The 12,239-nt window shown below is 37.8% G+C and overlaps 1 protein-coding gene across 4 annotated transcripts in view; it reads left to right on the plus strand.

Moving 5' to 3' along the window:
• The window catches only part of b3galt1b (UDP-Gal:betaGlcNAc beta 1,3-galactosyltransferase, polypeptide 1b), a 48,195-nt gene that overhangs the window by 3,145 nt on the left and 32,811 nt on the right, over positions 1 to 12,239 (plus strand). Inside the window, exon 2 of one of the 4 annotated variants that reach the window (XM_051405065.1) lies at positions 8,906 to 8,994. The exons of the other annotated variants lie outside the window; for them this stretch is intronic. The gene's annotated coding sequence lies outside the window, so the exon portion shown is untranslated. The remainder of the gene's footprint in view (positions 1 to 8,905; positions 8,995 to 12,239) is intronic. 4 annotated transcript variants of the gene reach the window in all.

Consider the following 12,239-nt stretch of genomic DNA (forward strand, 5'->3'; position numbering starts at 1 on the left):
GTTCGGTTTTTGACCTTCTGTCAGTTTATGGCTGTTTGACACTGATGGCACAGTGTTCAGACTGTTTTCCCTTTGGTACACTCTCATCTCAGCTGTCTATGAAACTCTTTTAAAGATAAAAACTCTTTATATTAGAGTTGACAACTATACTACTCCTCCTTTGCCTTTTTAGTAGTATATTTCTCTCTTCGGTTACACAGGTAAGATGATGCTTTGTTGAAGATTTTCCTGCAACATATCATATTGCAGCATCGCCCAGGTTGTGATGGTCTTGTATCATATAATTCGCTGCCCCAGTGTGCAATGAGTGGCACTGGAGCATATGACTCAAGCTTTAGTAGTGGCTTTTCCCATCAGGATGTTATGATTCATATATACATTGAGAATATGCTCTGTTGGTAGCAGGTTTTATGATTTTGTTTGATGATGCTCAGTTGTTGACTGGGCTTTCATAACCTGCTGTATTTTAAATGTGGTAGCTCAGTAACCACTGTAACAGTCATTTTCATTATTTGCAGATTCATTTCCACATTCATTTCTCAATTATTTTGTCTATTTAAAGCCCCTACAAGGACCTTTACTTTTATGCTGATTCTGGCAGCCTCTGTGGACAAGAGTGGTAGTGTTTCCACTGCCTTGTTTCATTGATTTCAAAGGGAATCCGACCGAATCCGACCCAGAGGCAGGCATTAAGATTAACTATATAGAAATAGCTAATCTTCTCACTGATGACCTTGTTTGTTTACAGGCATCAGTATTAAATAGACTGTTTCATAACCTGTTAAAAACTCCTTGTAGTAGGTTAGCACAAGATAAGCCCAAGGTGACGCCTTCGAATAGCTTCAACATTTTCAGTTTTCTAGCAGATATGATGACAAAAAGTAGCAAATTCTCACAATTGAGAGGTGGGAACTATGTATTGTTTGGCAAGTTTGCTGTTAAAATATTTGATTAATTGACTAATCCAGCTCAAATTTACATTCACAGATACATTCACAGTATTTGTTTTACATGTAGTCTGTTCTACATATATTGATTAAATGTGTAATTAGTAGTGTAGGGTCAACATTATCAGGGATCAGAGACATGTGCATATTGATTAACTTTGGGCTTCTTCTTGTCACAGCATATGATGACAAAGTTGAATGATTAAAGGTAGTATTGGATTTTGAGGATGGATAGAGGAAGGGTAAAGAACAGTGAAGGGAGGGTGGGCTGGGTTTGACAGGTGATTTAAAGTGGTTGAGGCGTGGCCCTGCACCAAAGTAAACTCGGGTAACTAAGTAAAAGATAAACAGATATACAGTATATGGGAAGTTTTTGATACTATCTATGCAGAATTAAATCTTTGAATGTTGTTTACTACTAGCTCCTTGCTCTTACGCTGAGGAACATCTTAAGAGCGTTTCCTCCTGGGAAAATAACCAAAATGGTTTAGAAGTGATGATTAGACCCCTTTCGCCTCAAATTATCTGCTGGCATTTAAGCTAGCATTTTCTGTATTATGAAGAACCCCAGGCGATTACAGCCTCCATCCCACTTCTTATTCACAGAACCCAATTAAACATACTTTACAGTAATAAAACATTTTTATTTTGCCTTCTCAAACTACTGATCTGTCCAGTAAAATTAGGTACGTTGTCTGAATTGTATTCTAATAGCCTTGGGTGTTTTAAGATTCCCTTAATTGTGAAATTATGACATATTACCAAGGTGTGTGTCTTTTTTACAAGAGGACTACAGCACTTACACAACATGTCTGTTCCATTTTTCCCAAAACAGCAATACTTTTATAGAAAAGTTACCTTCATTTTTAAAACATGGCAGATGCATTGAAATGCACCACAGCTGTAGCTTCTTTCATGTCTAAATATAACATTTAAATGTTTCCATGGTCGTTTCTTGGCTGCAGTCGTATTTCCTTTATTAAATTTGGGCCCCTTTATCACAGATAGCATTCACCTGCTGTTTAGTTTCTTGTTAGTGACTCTCCATCCAAATATGTTGCCAGCTTTAATCCCTACAATCCTCCCACACGCATACTGTAATTACTTTTTGTATTCAAATATTAACGAGCCTCTGGAGCAGCCTTCCAGCTGTAGTTATTTTTTCTTTTCATTAATGAGAGTCTTCTCACTTAACAGTGAGAACTGTCTAAAGCATCACATAGATTAGATTATAAGCAACACAATTTGACACAACAAAACAGGTTTACATTTTAAATAGATAGAAATTGCATTCTTCTCTCCCTATGCTCTTCAGTAAATAACATCAGTTCTGAACTAATATAAAAACTAGACCATTATTAGTACTGAGTATTATTTGAAGTTATGGTGCAGTTTTAAGTAAGTTTAGGGAAATATTGGCTTGTTTTAAGACAATGTCGAGAATTTTGTTCTTCCCATACTTATGCATACAGTATATTCTGTTGTCTTGTTAAGCTTACTGCAATTATTGACAGATTTGTTGGAGTGGCGGCCAGCGTTTGTCTCTATTCCATCATGGGTACAAATAGTGAGACTGAAGAAATGTATTTTACTGGGAGGCAGAACAATTCTAGCCCATGACTGGTTTCTTGCTACCTTGTTAGAGGAATGAATCTGAACTGGGGCCTGTTGAAGTTTGACATGATTTCCCCAGTGACCAGCAGACCAAACCAATTTTATTGCTATGACAAAAAAGGGCCCTGCAAAAGTTCTGGAGGAGCCATGACCCTCATGTGCTAAAGCAGCTTTAACACTGGTGCCGCTGCTGACATGAGCTATAGCATCTTGACTCGTGTAATTTAAACTGAAGTGTACAGCAAGCATAGTTTGCTCTACAAGAAGAGGAGAGCCGCATTTATGGGTCCATTGTTGTGAGTTCCAAGGTAACAGATGAGATTTTGTAGCATGTTTTGAATCCTTTGTGTAAGAGTGTGTTATATTATTGTTTGTCCTTAAAACACAGTGTAGACAGACTAAAACATCTCAATAATTTTGCTATCAGCATATAAGATGGTAAAGAATATATAGCTGTTCTTTTGTTTAAGTTATTGTAACAATTGAGCTAATAGACAGCACTCAGAGAAAATGCCACAATTCAATTAGATTCCAACGAAGTAATACCATAAGTTTTTGATTAATGCCTTCAAAAGAAAATAATGTAATAATACACATTAATACTAATACTAATTCCACTACTACTGGAAAAAAAATATTTTCAGAGGGGGTAGTCATTAAATAATGTTGATGATTTTCCATCATTCCATCATTTGCTGCTATTTTTGGATCACAGAATTTGCTTATGTATTTTTCCAGTAGAGCTGGTACAGTGAGATGCTCTGTAGTCTACCATAACAGAGCCGTGTTGTAATCCTTTAACATATATGCTCTCTGACTGACAGTCTGTCTCAGTCAGCTGAGCAACTTCATAGTATTTAACAGTCTCTGAGCTCAGCCCAAATCTGATTTATTTTCCTCACGCTTCTATGATTCTGAATGCCTCAAAAACCAACTTGTACATTCAGAGGTAACAAATTGCTCTCTCAGGGAAAAATGGGCCAATGCAAAAATCTATGCAGAAATAGCAGAATCTTTTTCCATCTACACGCAAACAACCCAAAATGAGATATGAAGGCTGCTGTCTAGAACTGTCTGAGACCCTTGAGTTAATGTAATGTGACACGTATTCTTACACAGGTGTTCTGATGCTGTCACACTTTCACATATCTTTCTACGTATCCCAGTATTTTAGGGATTATGTTCATATTATTTGACGTTTTATGTCCAGTATCAATGTATTTAATGACTGACTTTAATGCAGGAGATTGGTTTGCGTCCTGTCACAGATCTACAATTGACTAACCAAACAACTAAACTTAAAGCTGCAGTTTGTAACCTTTTTAATCTACTGCAAAAAAAAAACAGTTATTGTTTTTTTCCCTGACACTAGTACATGAAATAGATAATCCGTGAAAAAAGTCTGGTTCCTCGTGCTCCTAATGGCATTTGCAAGAATCCTTGGCATCTGAATAAAAACAACCAATCAGAGCCAAGAGAGATAGTTAATTGTTGAGTCTTGTTCCCAAGTTGACGCTGTGGTATCTGGGAATGAGAAACCAACAATCAACTTCCCTTCTCAGGCATTTTTATGAAAGTTGCCTACTGCAGCTTTAAAGTCCCCCTCCACTCAAAAATGCTTGTTTCACTTGGATGCTGATATTTGTTTGACACTAGAAAGTCATTTTTACATTCATCTGTTGAAGGCGGGAAAAGTTTCTCTCTCTCACTTTAAGATGTGAATGTATGAGCAGGATCATTACAACTCATTTGGAAACCAATCATGGTCCAATATGCAACTTACACAAGTGTGATGTGGAAACTCCGGTGCACATACCCTGAGAACGGACGTAACAGTGAAGTAAGAGACATCTTGTGTTCGGCAGTTAAACTTTTTAAATGAACAATATTTGCATATATATGGACTGAATTTCTCAGGCAGAAGAAGTAATAATTATTCAAATTCAAAGAGTTATTCGAAGATTATTTTTAAACATGTCTGGAGGGGATTTTTAACCTGTAGTTGCCATGGATAGATATTGGAAAATGTTGGCATTGAGGGTAAAAAGCTGACATTGAATGTATGAATCGTCCAACAACATTCTTGTCTGACAGTAGGGTTGTTTCATCCTATGTTTTATTGTTGCACATTTAATTTTCTCCACTATTTGACAGCAGCACATGCAGATGTAAGTGACAGTGTATTCATCTGTTGTACATGTTCTCACAGAGACTCTGGAGTCTAATCACACAGAAGAATTTCAGTCATTAAAGTACATTTGTAAAAGGTACTTGTTGTCTCATATGAACGCTAAATATTCAGAAATTAGTTTGTCTATAATTACAGTGGGCTTCTGTTAGTTTAGAGAGCTATAATGGCAGAATTTCATTTGGTATGTGCGGTATGTGATTTGTTAAATCATGGAGCAAATTAGCTCTCTGTTTGCCAATCCCTCTGGAACTGGGTCCCCTCATTTAAACTCCCACTGAAGTCCCAATAGTGTGGACACTCTCAGGGCTCACACAGTACTCAGCTGAATATGCAACGACTGTACACAAGTGTCCGAACATTTCCACTCATTGCATTGTCCCATTCTCACTGGGTTTGTTTTTTAATGGCACATTTATTACCAGATGAAAGATCAAAAGCTTATCCTTCTATTTAGCGCCAAAATGTTTATTCTGTTAAGTGAGTCAACAGGAAATTATTAACAACACTTTTATTAAATAAGCATGAGTGGCAAAAGGTGGCTAAGTGCCAGAATCTCAAATGTGGTTAAACACTAGTGTGCACATACAGTAAGCCTACCTGTAAGAAGTTTTATCTGTTTTGCTCCCACAGAGTAACACTGTCACTCCTGTTAACCTAGTAGTATTCTAATAGCAGGGTAAGACCTGAATTTCATGTCTCATTCATTCAAGAAATTCAACAAAAATATTCTACATTGCTTTTTACTGCTGTCAGAACTTTGTGCGACTTTGTGCGACTGACAAAAGGCAAAAAAAAAAATGCACATAAATTGTTGTCAGACACCATTTGAGCTGCTTGTATAACAGCCTGGTGCATAACCGAATGTGGGGCTTTACACGGGAACTAGTTAATATTTCACATCTATAGGTGTAATCATTTGACAGAAAAGTGTTTTTGCTGCTGTTGTTAAGAATACATATAACAGAAAAAAAAGACACTTTTAAAATGAAAAAACCAATACCAGTATGATTGAGACTGGCCATCTGTGAAGTGTTAACAGCTAAAGTGTGAAGATCGCAGGTGCTTCTACTGTATGTGTGCCCAATATAAAACAGGTGCAAAAGCGATTATAACTCGGTTGATCGGCAGTGAGATATTACGAGGTAGTTACACAATGCAAGACTGACACATGAGGTACAAGAGAAAAGCAGGATCTCGCTAATATGAACAACAACAGCAACGTCGTATGAAATAATAGCATAACACGCTACGCCTGTTAGCATATTGTAGTTAATCTGAGATACAACCATGAACAGGTTAAAACAAAATGATCTAGTTTGAGAAATCCACCAGGCACTGGTAGAAAAAGATATGTTGGGTTATTTTTCTTGGACTCAGGTCAAGAGCATTTGTGTCTTAAAAATATGTATTGAGAAGAAGAGAGCTGGTGCCTTGCTATATAGCTGTGTCATGTAAGGCCAAACAGGCAGGGAGAAAAAACAAAGCTGTCCATAAGAACACAGCCTGTCAGAGAGAGAATAAGCATTTTCTGATGTAGTAAAAAGTAGATTCATTTTCTTTGTGTGTATGTTTGGCAGTGTGCTGTGTGTTTCAGTCTTTATAATGACGTTAGTGTCAACATTATTAAGCCAGTTCTCGGTGCTGGGCCCTGCACTGTGACCAGAGTCTTCTGAATCCCTTTCACTTGATCCAGGGCAGTTATCGCAGAAAATATGAGGAGGTGCCTGTGATCTCAGTGCGATTCCTCTCTCTCAGGGACATGGAGCAACGGGACAGCCTCTGAAGGTGACACTGTACCAGCACCTTGCGCAAAGCAATGCACACCCTGCCTGCAATTGATATTCCCCAAAATCCCCAGCCAATTACTGATGTGGAGCCTTGGTGGTGACTGCAGAAAATGTATGAGGCATAGCTGAGAAGGATGACAAGTACTTCAGTCCTGCAACATACAGTATGATGTGCTTTAAGCACAACATCAATTCTTACTTGTGTATTGTTGTACAAGTGGATGAGTGTCCCGAATATCAATGTCCTAAAGCACTGGAGCAGTCACTGCAATGGCTGCTTGAGAGGAGCTTTTAGTTTAAACATTTTATCCAAAAGGAGTTGAGGAAACCCAACCATTCGATTGTTCCCCAAAGCATTCCTCGAGCACTTTTTCACTTGTTATTCTGGCATGCCAGTGGACAGCTCTAGGGAAGTTAGTCCTTCTTTTGCTTTTGCTTCATAAAAACTTATTCACCCTATCAACTTAGTAATTGGAGATTTTGCATTTTTTTAATAATGTGATGACACCCTCAGATTTTGGGGACTTGCTATTCAGGAGGTGTTCTCCCTCAGAGGAGAGAAAAGGTCAAGTCTTCTGCAATTTGGTAGGCAACATCTGTTCAGTAATAAGAAAGGAGAGAGATCACAGACAAAGTCCTCCACTGGTTTTGTCTCTCTAGAAGAGGGAAGAGCTCTCAAGTTAGACACGCTTAATGCGAAAACATGATTTGTTCGGAGGAAACAGAATTATTGTCATGTGTCTGAGGAAAAATATAAGCCCTTTCTTCTGTTTACTGAAGCTCCAGTGTGAAAGAAAAAAACTGTAGACTATTTGATGGAAATAGTCAAATTTCCATCAAATTTCTAATAATTGTATCAATTAATTATGATAAAGCAACACAAAAGCCCTGAACAAGATTTGAACAAAAGATGATGGTGGTGGTGGCATTTGACAGAGGAATAGGAGTACATATGGTTTCATTGGTCCATTTGCAGTGATATCAAGATTAAAGGTCTTATTGGGGTTATATTTATTAGTCAGGACAGGAATCTAACCTTGCGAGGCAGCTGGCCGCCTATGAGAACATACTGTCAGCTACAGCATGAGCTACTGACGTGGTGTAACGTTTGTGTGAGTACGTGTGTGAGAAGTGACTGCTCGAAAACAACAAGTTCGCCTGTGATAGACGGTGACAGACAGATGGTTCGTCCAATCACCTGCCAAGTAGTTTTTGAAAGCGCCTGCCCTTTTCCAAAGAGTTTCCACTGATGACTTCCCAGATGATTCTGTATAACAAACCATGTTTAACAAACCATCTGGTGCAGTCAGGTTAGGGAGGATCAGAGACAGAGGGAAAGTGTGACTTTTTTTCTAGCCAAAGGGAGCTCTAGCCAAATGAAAATATCTTTTGTAGCTTTGCAGCTATTGTGGGGCATGATTGCCTGACCAGCCTGGGGTGTTGCATAAAAAGGCATTCCTACAAGCCGGTCATTTACTGTAGGCAGCGGGAAAATAACTTTGACAGATCAAAGAATTATTCATTACCATATTCAGCACATTAAAATGTAAAAAAGCATGCAAAAGTCTGAGGCCACTGGGGGCCAATGATGTTAAAAGCTATTTGACAGGATAAACAAAAAAGAAGTCATAGTCAGAAAATGTCATGAAACCATAACACATTACGTTACCTCCTCAGGTATTTTCTACACAAAGAAGCAAGGATAATTTACTACAGGATCCCTTCAACGATCACAGGACTGTTTGGATAAGTGTGCAGATAAAAGCATATGTATGGAGCCATTAGTGTAGCAAAACTATTTACAAGTGTGAGTGGAGAGTTGTGTCACTGTATCTCAATTTGTGGGTGCATAATCAGATTTGTAAGTATGTATAAAGATCTAAAAATGTGTGGACAAATATGTAAATGCAGACATGCATATTAATGGTTGAGAAGTATTTGCTCCAAGAGCTGGAAACACAGACATTTCGGTTACAACTCAGGCAGGACTCTCAACTGGCTCTTTTTACACATGACTTTTGCTACACTTGTGCCATGGCAGATCTGCAAATGCATGAGAGAGTCCCAAATGTGTCTGAAGCAAACTGCAGTATTATGCAAGTCTTTCAGGTCAATTCTGACTCTTAAATGGCAAAACAATTTAACATGCATTTATATAATTAATAGTGTTTACCAGGCCATAAGATTTTATCAGTTCACAGTCTTCAAGAAAAGTCAAGTTAACAACAGGTCCTCATTTTTATGACTTCACAGAGATTCAAAGTCTCAAAACAAAACAATAATAAGACTTCTGTAATTCAGGCAATGTGTTAGCAGTCTTATCATGTGTAGTATAAATATCTGTTTCATCTCTGTGCGTTCAATAGAAAGATTGCTCCAAGATGCCCAGCACACTGGGAGTGGAGAACTGAAAGCTGTCCAAACATCAGCATCAGCTACTGAATAACTCCCATATGTAAGCGAACTACTTCTTAAAACACATATTTATAACATTTTCTTATACTTTCTTTCTGTGAGGCTTGCAGTCAGATTCACCAAAGCAAAGCAAGCCTGTCATAAATCACTCATTTCAGCCCGATTAAGGCCACGTATTCATGAAGAGGTACGCATTCATAAGACTCCATCATTAGCATAATTAATACCCCTGCCATTGAAGACCTGTTCCGTTGTGTGAGTGGGAAAGTTTTAGTCGCAAAAATGTTGTTTCCATTGATAAAAGCGACATAGTATATATAATCACATCTTAAGCTATGTTTAGCAAATTGCTAGCTAACTAGCTGGCTAATCTACATCAATCATTCACTAACTAGTTACATCTAAAAGCTAATGTTGCTTGTTCACAGTAGATAACTTAAAATGTGACTACATGATGCTTTATCTTTTTAGCATCTTCAAAATGTGGTCGTCTTTTCAACATAGAGGAGCACATAGCATATCGAAGTACAGGAAAGGAGGGTGTTGACCAAGGCTCGCTCAACTGTCAACAAAAATGGGGGGGACTAAAAAAAAGAGATTTATAGCAATAATATTCTTTCTGAGAATCCAAATCTTGAAGTATGTAAGAGTGTGAGTTTTGTCTATATTCCTCTGTTAATGTTTTGATCAGCATCTCGCACTAAATAACCAGCTCTCTCCATCCATTTGGTCGCAACTAGAGGTCAGTAGTTTAATTCATTTGAACTCTGAGTGCAAGCCCCTGGAGGAGAGAGAGAGAGAGAGAGAGAGAGAGAGAGAGAGAGAGAGAGAGAAAATGAAGACAACAATACAAAACAAATGAGCAGTTATTGTACAGTGTTATATTTATGAATATGGTGCCAAAGCCAAATTGAGTTTAAATAATTCTCTTAGTTGCAGATTACAGGTGTTGGTGAGAAAGCCTATTTCTTATAATAAGTTGAGCTGTACAATATTTTTACGACAACTCAAACAAGCAGTAGAAACACTTAATACCTGATTTAGTCTGAAAGCTCTCTTTTAGAGGCTGCTAATATTCCCTTCACCATTTCAGGATCCATTATCTCAATTGACTCAGGCAGAAGAAAATAATAAATTTCCTTTTTCTAAATATGTTGGTGTGTCGTGTTGTTTGACCTGCTTTTGCTTTCTGTGTTATTTTGAGAAGGAGAAGCTGCAGTGAAAGGTTTAATCAAAAATTGATTTTCAGTCAGTGGCATATGGTGTATAGTTACCACATAGATGCTAATGTATGTATATGGAGGTTGATGTTACTGTATCAGTCTGTCTCTGTGAAAAATGAGGAGAAGCAGGACACTCAAATACACAGTGCAGCAAATCCCTGCACTGAAATCGCCCTGATTAAGCTGTTACATATATGAAATAGTAATAATAGTCAGAGAATGGTAATATAGAATACTATCTAGTAGGTCTAACCAAGGGACCACTTTAAGAACGCGTTTGCTGAGCTCGGGTATAATGAGCACAGCTCTGGAGATAATGTGGTGGAAAGAAAACTGCGTTCACCTGCTCCAGCTTCCTCATTAGCATGACACTATCTGCCCACGAGGTTATGGAGTCACGTTGTGTGAGGCAAGTTATGACATGATCTCCTTGAGGTCACCATAAACCGAGCTCTCAGACAATGGAGGTCCAGGGAAGGAAAAGAAGTGAGGAAACAGATGCTTCACCTAACTGCTTTGTGCTTTGCTTTTAGTAGGAGTGACAGTTAAAGTAATAAAATAATGAAAAACAGTAAGTGCACTAATAAAACACCTCAAATAAGATACTGCAAATATACTTTTAAATGCTGTAAGGAACGCAGAAATGTAAGGCTAGAAAATGTGCGAGTGAATTCAGCTTAATTAGAGTGCTTTTACTTATCTATAATTTATGAGTGTTTATTTTTAGCAGCATGGTGCAGTGCTGTATTTTTTGATGTGTTATATTACCATGTCAGAGTACGTTCAATGACTTTGTTTGAAGTAAAGCTGTGACAAAATGAACAGAGAGTACATACATGATGTTCCTCGTTGTTTCATGCCATCTTTTCTGGTGAGCGTCCTCTGACTAATGATGTCTGACAGGGACAGGTTGAAAGATAAAGGTTAATCACTCTGTGTCCGAGTGCTTAAAGACCCAAATCCTTTCTGCTGTGCTGTCCTTTGTATTCCAAAAGAGTACCTGAGGTTCTTTGCTTCCCCCTGTAATTGCTTTGTAGAAGGGCAATGTTTCAGGACAAAGTACAGATAAAGGATATTTTGTTGTGTTTGTAATGGCCACAGCGTTAAAGGCTTTTGCTCTCAAGGATGTCAAATAATTTGTCATGCTCAGTCAGGAATTTTCCTAATTAGGGCTGCAACTACTGACATATTATTATGGATAGGATGTTGTCCTTTTTTATTTTATTTATTTATTTCAATTTACCAATTAATAATTAATCTGTAAAATGTGACAAATACTGCCTGTTTCAAGTTAAGCAACTTAAAAATGACAAAGGTATTCAATTTAAAATGATACTAAATGTTAGAAAAAGCATCAATCAGTCATGAAAATTGGCATTGATTAATTATCAGTTAACTGACTATTAATAATCAACCAGTCCTTTCAGCACAACTAAAAATAATTCTGCCATATGAACAACAGCCAAGTTTAAGATCAACTGCACAAAGCTTGTGTTCACTTTCTCAAGTTCAGTGACTTGCGAAGAACTGACATTGAAAAAGTATAGTAACCATTGTGTGTTATTAATGTTGAAAAGGTATTGAAGAGCTTTCTGTGAGCAACAGTGTTTTTCACACTTTTTTCAAAATGAAGTGACACAGAACAATAATGTAGGCTGAAATCTACTTAAGCAAACGCTACCGACATCTCTCTAGACAACTATCAGTGAGAAGGTAAAATTGTTGGTTCTTTAAAGGTCCAACATTTAGGAGGATCTATAGGCAGAATAGGTATGTTTTCATTTGTGTACATCAAGAGTTGTTGTGTTTTTGTTACCTTAGAATGAGACGTTTTTATCTACAGAGGGAGCGGGTCCTCTTCCACGGAGTCCACCATGTTGAACCACCATGTTTCTACAGTAACAGAGAATGGACAAACCAAACTGTGGTTCTAGATAGGGCCTTTCGCTCGCGGTATTGAAATGCAGTCTGCAACTTCACCACTAGATGCCACTGAATCCTGCAGGCTGGTCCTTTTATTAGAATACCCCTGTTGTCCATTGTGTCAGTACAATCAATCATA

The sequence above is a fragment of the Dicentrarchus labrax genome, unplaced genomic scaffold, assembly GCF_905237075.1.
Source record: "Dicentrarchus labrax unplaced genomic scaffold, dlabrax2021, whole genome shotgun sequence".
Lineage (NCBI taxonomy): Eukaryota > Metazoa > Chordata > Actinopteri > Moronidae > Dicentrarchus > Dicentrarchus labrax.